This window comes from Piliocolobus tephrosceles, chromosome 11 (genome assembly GCF_002776525.5).
Source record: "Piliocolobus tephrosceles isolate RC106 chromosome 11, ASM277652v3, whole genome shotgun sequence".
NCBI classification, from domain to species: domain Eukaryota; kingdom Metazoa; phylum Chordata; class Mammalia; order Primates; family Cercopithecidae; genus Piliocolobus; species Piliocolobus tephrosceles.
The window spans coordinates 44,777,937-44,796,893 of record NC_045444.1 but is presented as its reverse complement, the minus strand read 5'-3'; the positions used below and the strand labels follow the sequence as shown (position 1 = coordinate 44,796,893).

Below are 18,957 nucleotides of genomic sequence, written 5' to 3'. Positions count from 1 at the left end.
TTTTTTTTTTTTTTTTTTTTTTTTTTTTGAGATGGAGTCTTGCTCTGTCACCCAGGCTAGAGTGCAGTGGCACAATGTCAGTTCACTGTACCCTCCACTTCCCAGGTCCAAGCAATTCTCAATTCTCCTGCCTCAGCCTCCCAAGTAGCTGGGATTATAGGCATCCACCACCACCTCCAGCTAATTTTTGTATTTTTAGTGAAGATGGGGTTTCACCATGTTGTTCAGGATGGTCTCGATTTCCTGACCTCATGATCCGCCCACCTCAGCCTCCCAAAGTGTTGGGATTACAGGCGTAAGCCACTGCACCCAGCTGATGAGTGTATTTTTCTACATGTTATTTGTATGTATCTTGTGTATTCTGTATACTTTATCCCTATTCCACCATCAGCACCCCCCAAAAAACAAATTCACTGCTCAGTTTTCCAAACAGCAGTCTCAAAGACACGTCTCGTAAAATATCTTAGCAACAATGTCAATATTGTCTGACTACAGCTAACCATATTAACATTCCGTTCTAATCATGAATTCTCAAATATAAAATGGAATGTGAATTACTTACTTCATTCATTTTTTGAGTATTACTCTGGGAAAAGAGCCCTCTAACAATTTCTATAAATTGGCATATAAATTAAGCATCAAAATTATATTCAATAGCTATTACTTTTTGTGTATCTAACTTGCAAGTATCAGTATGAAAATAAGCAAATGTTGACAAGGAAATCAACATAAGTTTAAGAACCAAACAAAATACACTGACAAATTACTTTGATCAAATACTCTTCCTTTGTTATTTCTCTAATGGAACCCTTTCACTCATCTGCTTGTATATTTGTATTCCAAGTTTACCTTTATAGCACTGCCAAGAACAGTTTACTAGATAATGAGGGATCTTCTAAGAGTTTTTAAAGTCACATACAACATGGCTGGAAACACAGGAACAAACAGCATATCAGTGGCTCCCAAACATGGCTAACCATTCAAAAATCATTATTTAAAAAAAAAAAAAAAAAAAAAAAATAGGCCAGGTGTGGTGGCTCATGCCTGTAATCCCAGCACTTTGGGAGGCCAAGGCAGGCAGATCACTTGAGGCCAGAAGTTCAACACCAGCCTGGTGGTCTTGAATCAAAACGGTGAAACTCCATCTCTACTAAAAATACAAACATTAGCCGGACATATGGTGGGTGCTTGTAGTCCCAGCTACTCAGGAGGCTGAAGCAGGAGAATCATTTGAACTTGGGTGGTGGAGGCTGCAGTGAGCCGAGATTGTGTCAATGCACTCCAGTCTGGGAGACAAATCAAGACTCTGCCTTAAATAAAGAAAGAATAAAAATAAAAATAGACACTTGGACCCCAACACTAAATTCAGTAGGTCTTATGGGAATTTGAGTCACAAGGGCCTGGGTGAACCAGCCAGGTTTAGGAATCACTGCACTACACAATTACAGTAGAGCCCATTCCTGTAAAGCCAAAGGTGAACACTGATTCTTTGGATGTGCATGCATCTTTGCAGACACAGAGGTTTCTGATTTTAGGTCTCTGCATTCAGGCCTCATATCCCTGCCCCCTTCTGTCTCCTAGTGAACACATATCCCCCCAAGCCTGTTTACAGCAACTGTCCCTACAGCACTCTGCTAAGGACCTGCCTCTTACCGTGGCTTTTTCCTCCATCTGTTCCAGATGGAAAGGCGAGGGTCATGTTTGCCACACAGACAAGTGAGCTAGGAAACAAGAATATCCTAGATGCCACCACTTACTAAAGTCAAAAGGAGAGTGTAAAGGAGCAGAAAAACAAGCCAAAATGGTATAGAAATTACTTAAATTATAATAAAAGCAAACATTTGTAAGATGCTTACTGTGGTTCAGGCACTATCCTAAGCACCATCGTTTTTTTTTTTTTTTTGACAAGTTTAAAATACGTATTTTAGATATAATTTATAAAATACTTAGTCTGCTGACTCAGGAGCCCTCGGTACAGGGTCGGGTGGCAGTGGGCAGCTGCCCGCTACACCAGCAGAGCAAGACTGCAGGAGTGTGGCCCTCTCTCCCATGCCCTTCTGTTCAGACACCCAAGGGGCCTGTGTGCACGCCTGGCATCACACGACCAGAAAACAGGACCCCAGAGGTTTCTTTAGTCGCTGTTTACCAGGGAGGCTGGGTATAGCCCTGCTGGCCCATCTCTGAGCAGGGCACCCCCAGATGGGGCAGAGCAGGGTATGGTTGGGCTGGGCAGGGCAGGGCTGGGTGGCAGGTGGACTCTGGAAGGGTCTGATGGTAGCATATAGGGTGTTGCCTCCTGCCTGCAGATGGGGAGCACCCTGATCAAGTGGGCTGAGAAGGGCTGGTCACTGGGCCTGGATCCCCCAGCTCCTTTGGTTATAGGCTAACATCAGAGTACTGGCTCATGGGAAGCAGTTAGCTGGAAGGTCTGAGGCCTGGCCCATGGGGTCAGGGAGGAGCTGGGGGAAGGGGACAGGTATAGTTACTGAGCTGGGGTCATCAATAGAGATGGAGCACCACAGACTCTTAAGAGTTCAAGCCATGCCAGAGAGGAAAGATCTATCCACGTTCTGACCATACGAGGCAGAAGCCTCCAGGTCCTGGAGCCAAACTCTCTCCTGGTTTTCCCTGTGCTGATGGCAAACACTGAACAAGTCTCACATCCTTTACTTCTAAGCCCAGAAATGCAGTCTCACTTCCTGACACTCTGCTCTCTTCTAGAAGTAGTAAGCCTGGCTGGTAGGGAAACCACCCTGAGGAGTATGGGAAGGGGAAGTCTGTTCACTTTCCCTGTCTCCCAAAATACTAGAGGTGGGATAACACCCTCCCCAAGCTCTCTGAGCCTTCAGAGTCGCCCAGTCTCCAGCAAGGCCCAGATGCCCTGGGACTTAGCTAGGGGAGGGAGGTATAGGCATGGGGTGCTCATCTGTCCTGGGGGTTGCAGAGCCCTGCCCCTTATCTGGGTGGCAGTAGGAACACAGAAGCTAAGATCACCAAAATCCTATGTTTTTAGGGAATTTCCCACAAGATTTTCAAGTAGACTACCAAACTACCCTTTCTCAATTAAAAATTCATTAAACTACTAAAACCCCTCCGATGCACTTCTTATAAATCAGGTATTTGTCTAAACAAACAAAAATAGGGGCAAAAAAGGATATTTTCAAAGGGAACTTACTTTTTACATGATGAAGACATGCACTTGGGGGTGGGTAGGTGTGAGTTCTCATTTGTGTTTTGAAATCCCAAATTAATGAGCATGATAAACTGTTATTGTGGGCACTGGCTTTACCCCAAGTGACACTGTCTGAGTCCATGGTGGGTTCCCTCAACCTTCCCCTAACTTCTCCCACCCTTTCCCTTTCTACTGATTTGGGACAGCCCTTGTTGACAAAGCACTGTAATTTATTTAATTTTCACAATGGAGAGGACACAGATACTGTTATTATCCCTATTGTATAGATGCAGATGAACCCAAGCAGCCTGGCTGCTATACCGCCCAAAACACAGGCTTTAGAGACAAACTAGGTTCAAATCCTGGCTGTGACACTCAGTAACTATGTAGTCTTAAGCTAGTTCTTTGACCTCTATGAATAAGCTATTGATGATGTAACTGTTTATAAACATATAGCACACTGTCTGATACACAGCAAACACTCAAAAAAAAAAAAAAAAAAAGACACACACACTTTCCAGCCAAGCGAGGTTGCTCACACCTATAATCCCAAGTACTAGGGATGCTAAGGCAGGAGGATCACTTGAGCTCAGGAATTCAAGATCAGCCTGGGCAATATAGCGAGATCCCATCTCTTTAAAAAACAACAACTTCTCATAGTGCTATCATATTTTCTCCAAAAGATTCACTTTTTGCTGAACTGAGATTCACCTTCTGGTTTCTAATATCTTGAGCACTACTTCATCCCTCTCCAGAACATGTGAGTATCAAAAACTCCCAATATAAATTTAAATATCTCTACAAGTATATTTTATTGTTCCTTGCTTAATGGGCATTTCCCAAAGGCAGGTATACCATAGGTTTAAAAAAAAATACAAAAAATAAAAAATAAAACCCTACATCTTCAACATTATCATGCCTGAAGTTTTTTAAAACAAGATTTAACCCTCATAATTACTTAATGATACAGAGATACTACCTTCATTTTGTAAGCAAGAAAACAGGTTCAGAAAAAATTATTCAAAGAAAACTAGTAGGCATATTCAAACAGACTCTTGTGTTACTTAAGTTTTTTGAAGCCAAACCCACAGAGTTATTCACCCTTAAGATGCTGCTTCCATAAATCAAAAGGATTAGAGGTACTGTTGGAGGAGTCCAATAACCATGGTAACAGTTTAATGGATGGAGGGGGAAAAATCCTCCAGAATCTCTAATCTTCAGAATCTTGGAGCTAAGGATGTAGCTCTAAGAGGTTTAATCAGATTAGTAGAATCAAAACTCACACACCAATCAAGGAAATAAAGAGAGCTGACCTCCATGAAATATATTGCTTTGTAACCTCTCAGTTTTCAACAGTGAATTTACAGAATTGATACAAAATCCTTCACTTAATCCTACAAAAAATAAAGGATGACTCACATGTATCTTTTTAGGCTTTATAATTCAAAATTAAACAAGACACACATTTGCCTTGCTTAGAACTTTAGCTAGCAAGCTATCAATGATTACCCACTTACCAAAATATTAGAACAACTATTGAACCCAAGAGAAAAACAGGTAAACAGGTAGGACAGAGTAAGAAATTTAAATTTTTATTTTTGACAAATACTGACATAACATATACTATATGCCAAGCATGGGCTTGAGCCTTTTATAAATAGTAATTCATTTAATCCTCACAAGTGAATCACAGGGCCCAGAAAGGTTAAGTAATTTGCCCCAGTTCACACAGCTGATAAACTGTGGAGCCAGGATACAAACCCAGGCAATTTGGTTTCAAATAGCCCATAAACATAAAAATGTGTTTGAATTCATTCTAAAGAACTGCATAATTAAAAACAGACACAATTTTTGCCTCTCATGCTGGCAAAGATGAAATAGTTGGATCATAACCTACATTGGTAAGGATTTGAATAAACAAGCATTCTCTTGTATTACTGGTGGAATTGTAAACTTACCAACCTTTTCAAGGGACAATTTGACAAAACCTAGAAAAATTATAAATGAACAAACCTGTTACCCAACAGAATTTCTTACAACGATTATTATGAAAGCACAGGCAGTTATGTACAAGGAGATTCACTCTAGAACGGACTTGTAATAAAAACCAAAAACTCTAACTTAAAGTGTCCATTAACAGAAGAATGAAATAAATTATAACTACCCAATGTAACACTGAGCCACTTTTTAGAAGGTTATGTATCGATATGTGCCAATATGAAAAAAATGTATAAAAATGCAATCACCATAGTAGTTTACAGAATAAAATGTATTATAAAGTCCATGTGGGGTTTCTTAAGGATCTATGTATGTATTGACGTGTGTCCATATGCACATATGTGCACAGAAGCACAGAAAACACCTAAAATGATCATCTAAGAAACTTAACATTAATTGCCTTTGGGGAGTAAAAAGAGAAGCAGAGAAGAAATAGGATAGTGTCTGTTTTAATACCATCACATAGCTTTTGTTTTTATAATTGTGTACACTACTACATTTATGGAGTTTGAATGGCTTTATAAAAACAAGTGATTTTAGAATAGGATGGAATTAGGACAGTCTCTAGGATACCAAGGAAAACTTTGCTTTAAAATATTGAGACCCTACCTCTACAAAAAATTTAAAAGTTAGCCAGGTGTAGAGCTGCACGCCTTAACCCAGCAACTAGGGAGCCTGAGGTGGGAGGACTGCGTAAGCCCAGAAGTTAGAGGCTACAGTGAGCTATGATCATACCACTGCACTTTAGCCTGGGTGACAAAACAAGATCCTGTCCCTAAAAATAAATAAACTTTAAAAAGAAATGTAGATATCACTCAGTGACTCAGTCTAGATTAAGACCATGTAAGAATCTCAAAAATAATCCGTCTAGGAAAAGAAAAAAAATCTAAAGGGGAAAAAAAAAAAAATGAACGTCCCTGAAGGAAGAAATTAGAAAGAAAATGTTCTATCTTCTATCTCAGGGACAGAGATATAGAGATATAACATAGAGAGATGTTTTCCTTTATGTTTACTCAGTGCGAGAGATAATAAAGGAGGCCAGCCAGAGACACAGCTTATAAACCACTAACGTACAGTCGAACACTACACTTTGAGTCCATCTTTGCTTTAACTAGCTATATGACTTTGGGTAGTTGCTCAATGCCTCTTTTTCCAGGTCTTCCTCAAACAAGAAATTGAACTCAATTTCTAAGATCCTCCTAGATCTAGAACTTCAAAATGTCATTACTCTATCATAGTTTGAAAAAGAATCTCTACACATAATAATCTAAGAACATGCAGCCATGGATAAAAGTTTGCACTTATGAATACAGCAATTTATTAAGGAAATGTTGCTGGAACTATTCCCGTCTACTGTTGGGAACTCACCAGGAGTCAGGCTTCCAGCACATCTGGGTAGAGGAGCAACTTTGACATCTTTGGCTGTGCACAGAGACAGAATGTTATCAAGTCCTGTGGACAACTTGATGACTCATTGGAGTTGCTTTTATGCTTTTATTTTGGTTTCTTTATAAATTCCTGAATGTAAGCCAATCAGACTAGTGGATCTCTAGCCTCAGCACAAACATGAAATGTTAACAATGCACAGAGAAACTTTTACCTATAGAACACAGGCAGTTTCACCATCAGCGACTTCAGTAAAAATTCCCCAATAAGCTTTCTAGGTAAGTCACATAGAAAATTTGCATTACTATGCACAATGGCCACATTAGGAAAAGGGAAGAACAAGAATAAGCCCCTCACAATCCCAACAGAAAAAAACAAGTAGAATGGCATGAAAAAGACAATCATTGAAGAAGAAATGCAACAGAGCAATAAATACTGAAAGAGGTCTACCAATCTCAAAGAAATGCTAATTAAAAACAATGAAGTGCAAGTTTTAACCTATAAAAGTGGCAAATATTACTAAAACTCACAAATACCCCCCAGTAATAGGAATTGTGCAAGCAGGCACATTCACATACTGCTTACACAGGGGGCAACCAACAGGAGCTTTCTAGAAAACAATGTGGCAAGAGGCACTAACAGCTTATAAAAAGTTCATTTTCTTTCCCTATTAATTCCATGCTTGAAAACATATTCTAAAATAGTTAGTAATTCATACAAAGGTATGTATTTTCCAGAGGGTTTTTTAAATGAAAAAAAATACGGAAACAAATTGGGCCCAAATAAAATCATGGTACATTGGTACGATAAAATCTTAGGCATTTTCTTTAAACAAATGAATGACATGATATTTAAAAAAGATAAAGCAAAAAATATAGAATATCTTGGGTTATTTGCTTATAAGTATTATGAGTGTTTTCTATTTTCTTTTTTTTGTGGCAATAGGGTCTTACTACTCTGTCACCTGGGCTGGAGTGTGGTGGCATGATCACAGCTCATTGCAACCTCCACCTTCCAGGCTCAAGCAATCCTCCCATGTTAGCCTCCTAAGTAGCTGAGACTATAGGCATGTTCCACGACACCTGGCCAGTTTGTTTGTTTGTTTGTTTTTTAATAGACAAGGTCTCACTATGTTGTCCAGGCTGGTCTTGAATGCCTCGGCTCAAGCAATCCTCCCACCTCAGCCTCCCAAAGTGTTGGGATTACAGGCATGAACCACTGGGTCCAGCCTATTTTTTGAATTTTGTACATTGAGCATATAAATATTGGGCATGGATTCAAATACTGATATTTATTTTCATTTTTACTTATCTAGTAGTTTAAAGAACATCTTAAGTATAATAAACATTCTAATTGATTGAGTTTTATTCTCCCTTAGTAGATAAAATAATGGTGTGTTTCATGACCAGTTCTTCAGGGTATCATGTTTATAGTAAGAACATTAAAGTGCTATAGATGAATTGTGTTCCCAAAATTCCTATGTTGAAGCTCTAACTCCCAATGTGATGGTATTTGGAGTTGGGGCCTTTGGGAGACAACTAGGTTGGATGAGATCAGACTAGATGGTTGGGTTACGTGAGCACATGATGAGATCAGCACTCTTATAAGAAGAGATACCAGAAAACTTGCTATCCCTGTCTCTACCATGTGAGAACACAGAGAGGGCAGCCCCTACAAGCACCTAGGCATGCTGGCACCCTAATCTCAGACTTTCAAGCCTGCAGCACAGCAAGGGGAAATCAGTTTCTGTTGTTAAAACCGCCCCATCAATGGTGCTTTGCTATGGCAGCTCAAGCATACTAAGACAACACAAAGATGTACTATCAAAAATCAAAATACTTTTAACATCTGGTACTCGGAAAGAAGCTTTCTAGATAAGTCATATAGAAAATTTGCTTGGTGGGGAGTGAAGAGCAAGCCCTCACAAAGAAACAATGCATTAACATAAATTCCTGAATTCTGGTAAGTGAAATAAAAACACAATCGTCAGGAAGACAGCTGTGTGCAGGTGGCTCTCTTCCATGCTTAACCTGGAGTCTACCTCCAGGCTCTTAGCCTCTGCTATCAGTCACTTTTATGATCTACAAAAACTCCAGACAAGATCTCAAACCACTACAGCCACCTCCATGCATGTCTCAAATCAGAGACATCATCATTCCTGATGACATCCCAGGGCATAAAGATCATCACGATGTACAAATCTAGCAGCTGGAGGCTCCAAACTCCCTTAAAAATGGGCAAGTCCCTGACAAACTTTAAGAGTGTAAAGAATTAAAACCAGCTGCTCAGTTCCTTGTTTTACCTTTACCCACTGCACTGTGGTCACCAGAACATAGGACAAGAACTCAGGGTCTACAATGGTATTTTCATGGCGGATGAGTTATAACTAGCCTTCCCCTACAAGGACAGAGGGGAGTGGGAGAGAGAAGAAGACACACAGATCCTGCTTTCTAACTCTGATTCTAGATGTGAATAAGGTTTCTCAATTTGATGCTGATCCAGAGCTAGGGCTACCCAGCTGGTCACCCGATGGCCACCCTCATCAACTGCAAGGCAACTGATCGGTGAACGCACCATCCCCTTAAGACTCTTATGAGGAATACTCAGTTTGAATCATCATCCTTGAAATAAAAGTCAATCTACTTCAGAATCCTTTGTAGCCCATCTCCCTACTCAGGAACTACACTTGCCAGTAGATTATATGAAATCAAGTTTTTTACATTCCTGTAGGATAGAAATACAACCTTAGAATTCCCCTTTTAGGAAGTGCAGATAGAAAACACGGAAAAGCAAAGATGAAGCTTTTTATGGGAATTAAGTTACATATACAAGGAGCTTTCTGAAAACTAAGTCTGTACAAAATAAGACCTTTGTGTTTTACAGAGGAGTTTTAATAAAAATTTGTGAAATAAAATTAGATTTGATAATTTAAAAATGAACTCTGAATTGTTCATCTGCCTACCAGTAATCAAGCTTCCTGTGGCATTTATACACATACAAAAAGCAGCTCGAGTAAAGCAGCATTGTTTGAGAGTATTATCACATGCTTTATGATGATTCAGATAGGTGGTGCCTTGCTGGAGATCTTATGCCAAAAAAAAGGACTTATTAGTCCAGGGTGACTAACTTCCCTTTCCCCTGGGGTTCAGAGCTTTCTCCAAGTATGCCCCCAACAGGAAAACAGTCAGTTCAGCATGAAACCAGCTTGGGCCTTACGTGTAGGTGCCTAATGATAAACGGTAGATATCTGTTCCCTTCTTCTTCTAACTCTTGCATCCTTTATATTTCCCTAAAACACATGGAAAAGCTATGAAGAGGTCGGGGGATGAGGGCCCTCCAAATATAAAGACCTTCATTCACAAAGGATGTGTTGAGATAACATTTTATAAACTGTACTTAGAAATCTATTCTCAAAACTGCTTGCCAACTCCCAAAATCCCTTTAGCAAGGAGAAAAGCCTTTCAGTTTAATTGTATAAAGAGAAAGCCATAAAATGCAAGTACTTTATAGAGGTTAAAAGGTAAAATACATTATTTTGAAAGAATAAACCACCATAGGGCAGACAAATGACTCAGAGTTTCCCCAGTTTTGTCATAGGGGAAAGGCTGAAGCTGGGAGAAAGAGCCTTTAGTATCCAGAGGAGATGCCAGAATATTTGGGAATAGGAAGTCATGGAAAGAAGCTTCTAGAACATCACTCTTCACCTGAGAGCAGTCCTGTCTTCTCCATAACAGAAAAGGAACAAAAGTTTTATTTATTTTTTTTAAGGGTTTTGTTAGTTCTTTAAGGTATCACAGTTTTCTCAAGAAAGAAAAGATGTACTGGATATCTAGCAGAGATCAAATGTTAAGCTAAAACACTTTTGCAGAAGGGTATTCTTCTTCAGCCCTGACAATATAAGGTAGTTTAATCAAGGTTAAGAAAATCTGTCCAAATTCAAGTTAAACAGGTGATCGAGCTGCGATGTGAGTCTATGTCCTCTAATTTCAAAGTCCATGCTTTTTCTTGACTTTGTGACATACATGAGGGACAACAAAGAAAATCTGATGAAGGAACCTATCAAACCAGAGGGAACAACCAGCATTCCTGCTCCTATTAAAAATCAGGCTGGGCGCAGTGGCTCACGCCACCAGTAGAAAAAAAATATTAGCTGAGTCATTTACTCACTATGTGGTAGTAATAGCTACCATAATGAGCTGTAATTAGATATCTGTGCTTCCTTAGTTTTTAAAAGGGAGGGATCCTGCCCAATGTCTGTGACTGAATAATCCCAGCTCTCTGGGAGGCTGAGGTGGGCGGATCACCTGAGGTTAGGATTTTGAGACCAACCTGGCCAACATGGCAAAACCCCACCTCTACTAAAATAAGAAAATTAGCTGGGTATGGTGGCACATACCTGTAATCCCAGCTACTTGGGAGGCTGAGGCAGGAAAATCGCTTGAGCCTAGGAGACTGAGGTTGCAATGATCCAAGATGGCACCACTGCACTCCAGCCCAGGCAACAGAAGCCGATACTTGGTCTCAAAAAACAAAACAAAAAACACAGACCAGTCCCATTCTATGCTTAAATCATGTTCTAACATTTTGCAGAATTTGTTTAAATGCTCCAGTAAATAATACAATACCTTTATACTGAATTATTTCTGCTTGTTTTGTTGCTTGGGAAACACTTTTGCAGAATGTTAACAAGAAGATACCAAATATCCATAGCTCAGCAAGAGAGTCACTGCACTAAATTCCTAAATAGTTCACAACCACAGAAAACGGGCAATGGCAGCACAGAATAATCAAAAGCAGCTTCGTATTTTCCAGATAAAACAAAGCATCATTTGTATTGAGGCATGTTTAGAAGGTACCACTGAAAGCCAGGCTGCAGCCTGGAATGGCTTAAAATACCAAGTTTAACAATCAACATCAATGGCTTTTAAACTTTAGAGGCAAACAGCTTCCTTCTACTTGAAATTCAAAGTGAAGAATTAGAAGCAAAGCTAATAGATTAATTCAGTACACACACAGGCTTAGAGACTATCCAATGCCTTAATTAACATCATTACAAGTGTATTTAGCCAACCACCTGGGTTTTAATGAGAGAAAGGTAAAGGTCAATTTTTTTTTTTAATAAGTTGCTTCAAACTAAGCCCCCCTACTGGGGAAAATAAAAGAGCACAAATAATTTAACTGAAAAGAAAAGACTAATATAAACAGTTATTATTTTGGCACATTAAGGAACTATTCCTTAATCAGTCTCTATTTTAATTGAGGCAGTACTGCAATTAAAAGTTCACTGAACTTTGCTGTTCTGCCTCAGCTTGAACCTACTTCCTCACCAATACTGAACAAGTAGGAGAATTACAGCGGGCAAAACACTACAGATTGAAGACTAGTGGAAGGCAGGAGAAGGAACAGAGGTAGACAGGGACCAGCCTTCCCTAGAGAAGGCAAGAGGCCTTGACCACCTAATGCTTCCAGAGTAAGGACAAAATCTCCAGGGTTTAAAGAAAAAATAGAAACACTACCAACTGTGAGCTTTAATTACATCATAGATGTTAGATCAAATTCTGTTTCATTTCTTGGAGACCAGTAGAAAAAAAATATTAGCTGAGTCATTTACTCACTATGTGGTAGTAATAGCTACCATAATGAGCTGTAATTAGATATCTGTGCTTCCTTAGTTTTTAAAAGGGAGGGAACCTGCCCAATGTCTGTGACTGAAGAATCCTCCACAATGCATACGGTGGTGGAAGGTAAAGTCCACCTTGTATAAATCTTAGCCAAGAAGCTGTCCAAACACACTCTTCCAGGCTCTCATGCAGCTAGAACCAAGGCATGTGAACCAGGTTCGGCCATTTACATGCACCTGCCTCACATTTTCAAATTGTCCTTAATTTTCCTTTAAGCACTTTCTCTTCCAGATGGATTCTGGAATCAATTTTATAGTGTTTTTTTTGTTGTTGTTTGTTTTTTCTTTTAAGATGGAGTCTTGCTCTGTTGCCTAGGCTGGAGTGCAGTGGCACGATCTTGGCTCAATGCAAGCTCACCCTCTGAGGTTCATGCCATTCACCTGCCTCAGCCTCCAGAGTAGCTGGGACTACAGGCACCCGCCACCACTTCCAGCCGATTTTTTTTATTTTTAGTAGAGACGGGGTTTCACGGTGTTAGCCAGGATGGTCTCGATCTCCTGACCTCGTGATTCACCTGCCTCAGCCTCCCAAAGTGCTGGGATTACAGGCGTGAGCCACCCGCCCGGCCAATTTTATAGTGTTTTAAAAAAAAACACACAGGATTTTTAGAGCCATGAAACTACTCTGTGATACAACAATGGTAGATATGTCATTATACATTTGTTCAAATCCACGGAATATACAATATCAAGAGTGAACCTGATGTAAACTACGGACTTTGGGTGATAACAATGTGTCAATGTAGGTACATCAGTTGTAACAAATGCACAACTCTGGGGCAGAATGTTGATAATGGTGGAAGCTATGCATGTGTGGGGGCAAATCTCTGAACCTTCAATTTTGGCTGTGAACCTAAAACCACTTAAAAAAAAAAAGTCTTCTTTAAAAATTGGGGATTTCATTAGGGATTAAATGGAATGTCTACATAATTATGGAAGAGCTAGGTGGTTTAAAATAATGCATCAGCTTATTCAGAAAAACAGTATTTCTTTCCATTTATTCAGGTCTTCCTTTAAGTCCTTCAATGAAGTTTTATTTTCTTTAATGTGAGGCTTGCACAGCTGGTCACAGTGGTTCACGGCTTGTAATCCCAACACTTTGGGAGGCTGAGGTGGATGCACTGTGTAGGCCTAGGAGTTTGAAACCAACCTGGGCAACACGGTGGAAACCCTATCTCTATTAAAAAACAACAACAACAACAAAACCCCACAAAAATGAGCCAGGCAAGGTCGCGTGGTGGCTACTCAGGAGGCTGAGGTGGGAGGATGACCTGAGCCTGGGAGGTCAAGGATGCAGTGAGATGAGATCGTGCCACTGCACTCCAGCCTGGGTGACACTGCAAAAACCTGTCTCCAAAAAAAACAAAAATCAAAAAAAAACAAAAAACAAAACAAAACAAAAAAAACCTTGCACATTTCTTCTTAGGTTGATAAAGTTTTTGTTCTGTTTTAAAATGGGACTTCTTTCCTATTCATTTTCCAAACAGTGTTGCTGTACAGAAAAACACTAACTTCCAGTGTGGCTCTTATATCCATTGTAAATGCCTACTAGGTCCAGATTTAATATCACAATACTCTTATTCTTAAGAGTCTAGTAATTATTTAATTTTTAAAACTAAGTAACTGTTTAATAGTAGTAACATGAATGTTTTCTGATAGTAAAGGTCACTTAAAATTAAGAAACATGTGGTAAAGGTTGTAGGCCTCTCTGGAGAGCTTCAAAAATAAACACGGCGCCTCGTTTGCTTATTTTAGATCAAGGTCCTAACATAAAGCAGGGAGAGGAAAAAAAATAAGATGCCCTCATCTGGCCTTCTCCCTATATTATGGTTTAATACCGATTTTTGCTCCCTTAGGCCAAACTCAAGGTCAAGAAAAATACAGTGCTCATTTGCACTGATGGAACAGCAGGAACAAAGTGAATATGCTTTCTAAAAAACCATGGTAAAGTTTTAAAAATTACATTCTCCAGTGTGCCTCTATAGCCTTCTGAAAACACCTTTTTTGCCCAGCTATAAGCATTTCCTAGGTAAAAATGCGTGATCATAAAAAAGAATTCTGCTAATTATTTTGAGTTTACTCGATGATTTTCAATAGTTCAAGTTTCACCGTACATAATATTGCAAATATCCGCCAGGCGCAATGGCTAATGGCTGTAATCCTAGCACTTTGCGAGGCCGAGGCGAGTGGATCACTTGAGGTCAGGAGTTCAAGACCAGCCTGACCAACATGCTGAAACCCCATCTCTACCAAAAATACAAAAATTAGCCAGGTATGGTGGCCCGTGCCTATAATCCCAGCTACTCGGGAGGCTGCAGCAGAATTGCTTGAACCCAGGAGGCGGCGGTTGCAGTGAGTGGAGATGGTGCGCAACTGCACTCCAGCCTGGGAAACAGCGTGAGGCTGTCTCGAAAGAATAAAAACCAACAAACACAATATTGCAAATATCTCTCTATATAGATATAGATATAGTTTGAATTCAATACCTGCTAAAGTTTTACCTATAGCTATCCCTAAAAAGATGTGATAACTTCTTTTTACGGATAAACGAGGGAATAACAACTGTTCAATGTTTCTGAAAAAGATTTGGTTTCCATTGAAGGATACTAAGTTTATCGCAGTTACTGCATTTTCCAAATTCTCAAAATAGGTTTAACATAAAAGTGTAGTAAAAGATTGCCTGAAAAAACAACCTACAAAGGACATGAAAAGCTGAACTCAAGTTTAGACATGTCTCCTAAATTTCTATGATTATGAGTTCAAGTACATGGGAATGAATTTTCTTCTGTCTTTGCAACCAAGATTGATTTTAATTGGAAACAGCACAGCAAAATTTTTCCATATTGCAGGAGATATTACTACCTAAGTTTCAGAGTAGTCTTGGTAGATTAGCCAGCTTTAATTTATAGAAAAACTTAGCTATGATTTACTTATATGATGAGGACTGGCATGGACTAATATACGAGTGGTCAAATTCCAAGTATTTCCCCCAACAATCCTGTGACATAACTTCATCAGGATTTAAAACTCCATCTGCTTTGTTGCTAGCCTGACACAACCAGGTTCTAGTTAAGAGCAAAAAGGCACATACTATGCAGATGTTTTATGGGAAACGTTCCCATTGCTCTTTCAAGTTGGTTTGTATTAGTGAAAAAGCCATACGTAGTGTGGAAATTATTAAGAAGAAATGATTCAGAAAAAGCAATAGTTGCTTTTAAAGACCAAGGGGAGGAATAAACCCAAAATCACACGCTCTGAAACTGGAAAAGTTTCAAATGCAAACTGTGTTCCTGTCTGGTGTGTCTGAAAGGCACGGGTGCTGAAGATTATTAATATATTGTTATTTCTTCTAAGGATGGCACTGGTCAAAGAGGGTGGTAGGCCTGTTTTGAAGAACTGTTACCGACTGGGGAGTTTAGGCTTGGGGACCCTGGTCCTGAGAAAAATAACCCACTGGTTGGCAGAGTTCCAACCCAACAGACAGCTTAGGATCTAACTTGATGCTGGAAATTACAAAGGCTTCTAATGAAGCAAATAACAAAGTTCCTGTGATTGGTGACAGATGAGCCAAAACTGAAAAAGTTTTTCGTTGTTATTATTTTTAAACAGCTTTCAGAAAACTAACAAGACCTTTTGGCCTTGACCCAGCAGAGAATAAATGTCCCCCCTCGGATGGATATTCTGTGAACTGAAATTTCTCCACAGTAACAATTCTAACTAATTATTCAAAGCCAGGGGTTGATTTTCTAAGGTTAACTATGGTCTCCTGTTCAGGTCATTAAAAACTGGTTTTTCCTTTTCTTTGGTGTCTGCTCACCCAGGCATTGATGAGAAGCTTTAACAGCAGCCTTGCAATAAAGGCTCTACTTTTAAGGTGAGTTTGTCATTTTGCAGACTTGGTTTAAGGGATAATTAGCAATAAATAGAGATTTTGTCTAGGTTCTATATAACCAAAAACTTTAGAAATCCACTTACTCTCTAAGTATAGAAACAACAGACATTAATATTATCACAAGGCATTGCAAGATCTTTTGAAGAATTAGCCATAATTTTGTGATACTTCATTAATAAGCATACTTCTTAAAACAGAAATTAAAATTGAAACATTATTTGACATAATAACTCAGAAAACCAGTCATTCTCCAAGGAGACTGGATTAACATGGGTTTACCGAGTGAAATGTAACATTTCAGGTAAGTCAATTCATACTAACATATTTTTATTGTGCAATACAGGTAGACAATATATACTTATTCTAGCAAGAGAAAAAGGGTGTACCACTCAGTGTTCACCAAAATAACCCTAGAATAGGTTAGTACATGGAATGTAATGCTGTTAGAGTCACAATGACAATATGCACCAGAACTCTACAAACGAAAATGAAACTCAAGCCAAATTAAGTAGTTCTCATTATAATGAAAACAAGCAGTCTGGCATTAAGTGGGGCTCCACCTGTTAGGAATAAAATTTGATACTCCAAAAGATGAGGACCAGTCAGCCAGCAGTTGGTCAAACATATAAAATGTAATCACGTGGGAAAGGGAATGGGATTTCTAGAAACCAAATTCCTGAACACACCTGCTATCCCTCAATGTCTTTAACTTTGACTCCCTCCAGATCTGAATGACCTATTGAAACTATGAACCTTTCAAGTCTCTGGGAAAGGATTTGGTTATAACCCAAACTCAATTCTCAAAGTCATTTCTCATAAGAAAGCTCAAAATTATGTTTCCTGTCCTTTTTCTTTTTTAAGAGACAGGGTCTGGCTTTGTTGCCCAGGCTGGAGTACAGTGGCATTATCATAGCTCACTGCAGCCTTGAACTCCTGGGCTCAAGAGATCCTCCTGCCAGAGCCTCCCAAGTAGCTATGATTTACACACATGTGCCACTATAACTCAGATAATTTTTTTAAGCTTTTTTGTAGAGGCAAGTGTCTCGTTATGTTGCCCAGACTGGTCTTGGAACTCCTGGCCTCAAGCAATCCTCCTGCCTTGGCCTCTCAAAATGCTAGGATTACTGCTGTGGGCCACCACGTCTGGCCCATTTCATTTCTCATAGCCTCCAGCACACTGTTTGTGCTAACCCAGGTAACCCTCTCTGACCCACTGCCAAAGCAACAAATCCATCCAGCCTGGGGTGAGGAGCAGCTTGCTGCCCGCTGTCCATGGCTGGGCTCATTCTTGCACACAAACCTGCTTCCTTCTTGCCTCCTTTTCCTCCCTCTCGGCTCTTCTTCAGCACTGCCTTTAACATTTTCAACACTTGTTTCTAAAGAGAAAAGGAACAGAGAGAAGAGGAATTAAACGTTGAAAGTTGGAATATAACTTGTGTACTGACAAAAAGAGGTAACTTGCATTCAAACAAACAGACCACTTAATATTAAGGTACCTTAGTACCTTAAGTCTTACATTAATTTTCTATGAATAAACCATGGCAGGAAACTGAATGCTGAAGACACAAGGAATGTTCCATAACTTTTAATGAAGTGATTAGAAGTTCACTGTTGTTAGAAAAGCTAAAAAAAAAAAAAAAAAAAAATACAATAGTGCATTCTCAGCATTCCACATCTAATTAAGGTTATGAGGCTAAACCTGGGTACAGTACTGCAAGATATTTGGCACAGTTTCCCAATCCCAGTTCATCAAAAGGCGGCACGAGAACATGGAATCAAAAAGAAAATGAAAGAAGCTACATGGTTAAAGGCAATGTTTTACAGGTGTTACTAATTATATAATCACAAGGAAAACATTTTGGAAGGTTATGAAATGAGGCATATCTTACAAACATTTGCAAAATAAATACAGTGGGAACACATTTTAACCCTGATCAGAGAACCCAATTAAACAGCACACACTACAGTGGGTTTTTACTATATATAGTTATAACTTTGGGGTGGAGAAGGGAAGTAAGTAGAATAGGCCTGTGGCACTATGACCAAATCCTTTAAAGAAAAGGCTGTATCTTTAAGCAGGGTTGTACTAAGCTTGTAAAAACACCACAATGGCCCAGGCCTAAGATGAAACATGAAACCATCTCTACAGCAAGCGACAGACAAAAGGACCATTATTTCATCACGAAGCCAGGATCCTTTAAGCTCTCTCTCCCAACTACTAACTCAGGTGAGATGGCTGAACAACCCCAGACGGTAACCAATCTTAGTGGGTTGTGTTACCCATCACACCTTTATTAATGCACTGAGAGGGAAGCAGAAGGCAAGCAGGTCTCTCTTGAACAGGCAAGAAAAGGGGTGGGGAGAGGAGGAATGAGGATGGGGAAGGGGAGGGGAGCAGAGAAAGGGAGGCAAGAAGGGAGAAACTCCTACGTAGGAGGGCTCCCAAATTTGCCTAGTTAGCACAAATGCCTCAAATGGCCTCAGTGTAACACACCACCTCTCAGCCCCCAGAGTAAGCAGAAGTTTTGTGGGACCCGTTGAGAAGGGTAAGGAACCCCAATGTGTTGCCATTCACAGAATCACACAACATAAGCAGGCAGGGTGACCTTTCTTATCATTTGGTCCAAGCCTGTATTTGTTTTCCCAAGCCTTTTGTTTTACTGATGAAGAAACAGAGACCCAGGGAGGCTGGCTTGCCAGGGGTCACGCAGCTAATTAACAGCAGGGCCAGAATCCAAATCTGCAGCAGCCCAGCAGGACCACCTTCCTCCCCTCCACCAGGCTGGTCTCTCCTCACACATCAATGAAAGCTTTGGGCAACAACAATCG

The 18,957-nt window shown here is 39.8% G+C and overlaps 1 long non-coding RNA gene across 1 annotated transcript in view; it reads right to left on the bottom strand.

Annotated features, from left to right (window-relative positions):
• LOC111546093 overlaps positions 1–18,957 on the bottom strand; it is a 122,819-nt gene that overhangs the window by 7,875 nt on the left and 95,987 nt on the right. Inside the window, exon 3 of the long non-coding RNA XR_002732642.3 lies at positions 17,429–17,504. This is a non-coding gene — a long non-coding RNA (uncharacterized LOC111546093). The remainder of the gene's footprint in view (positions 1–17,428; positions 17,505–18,957) is intronic.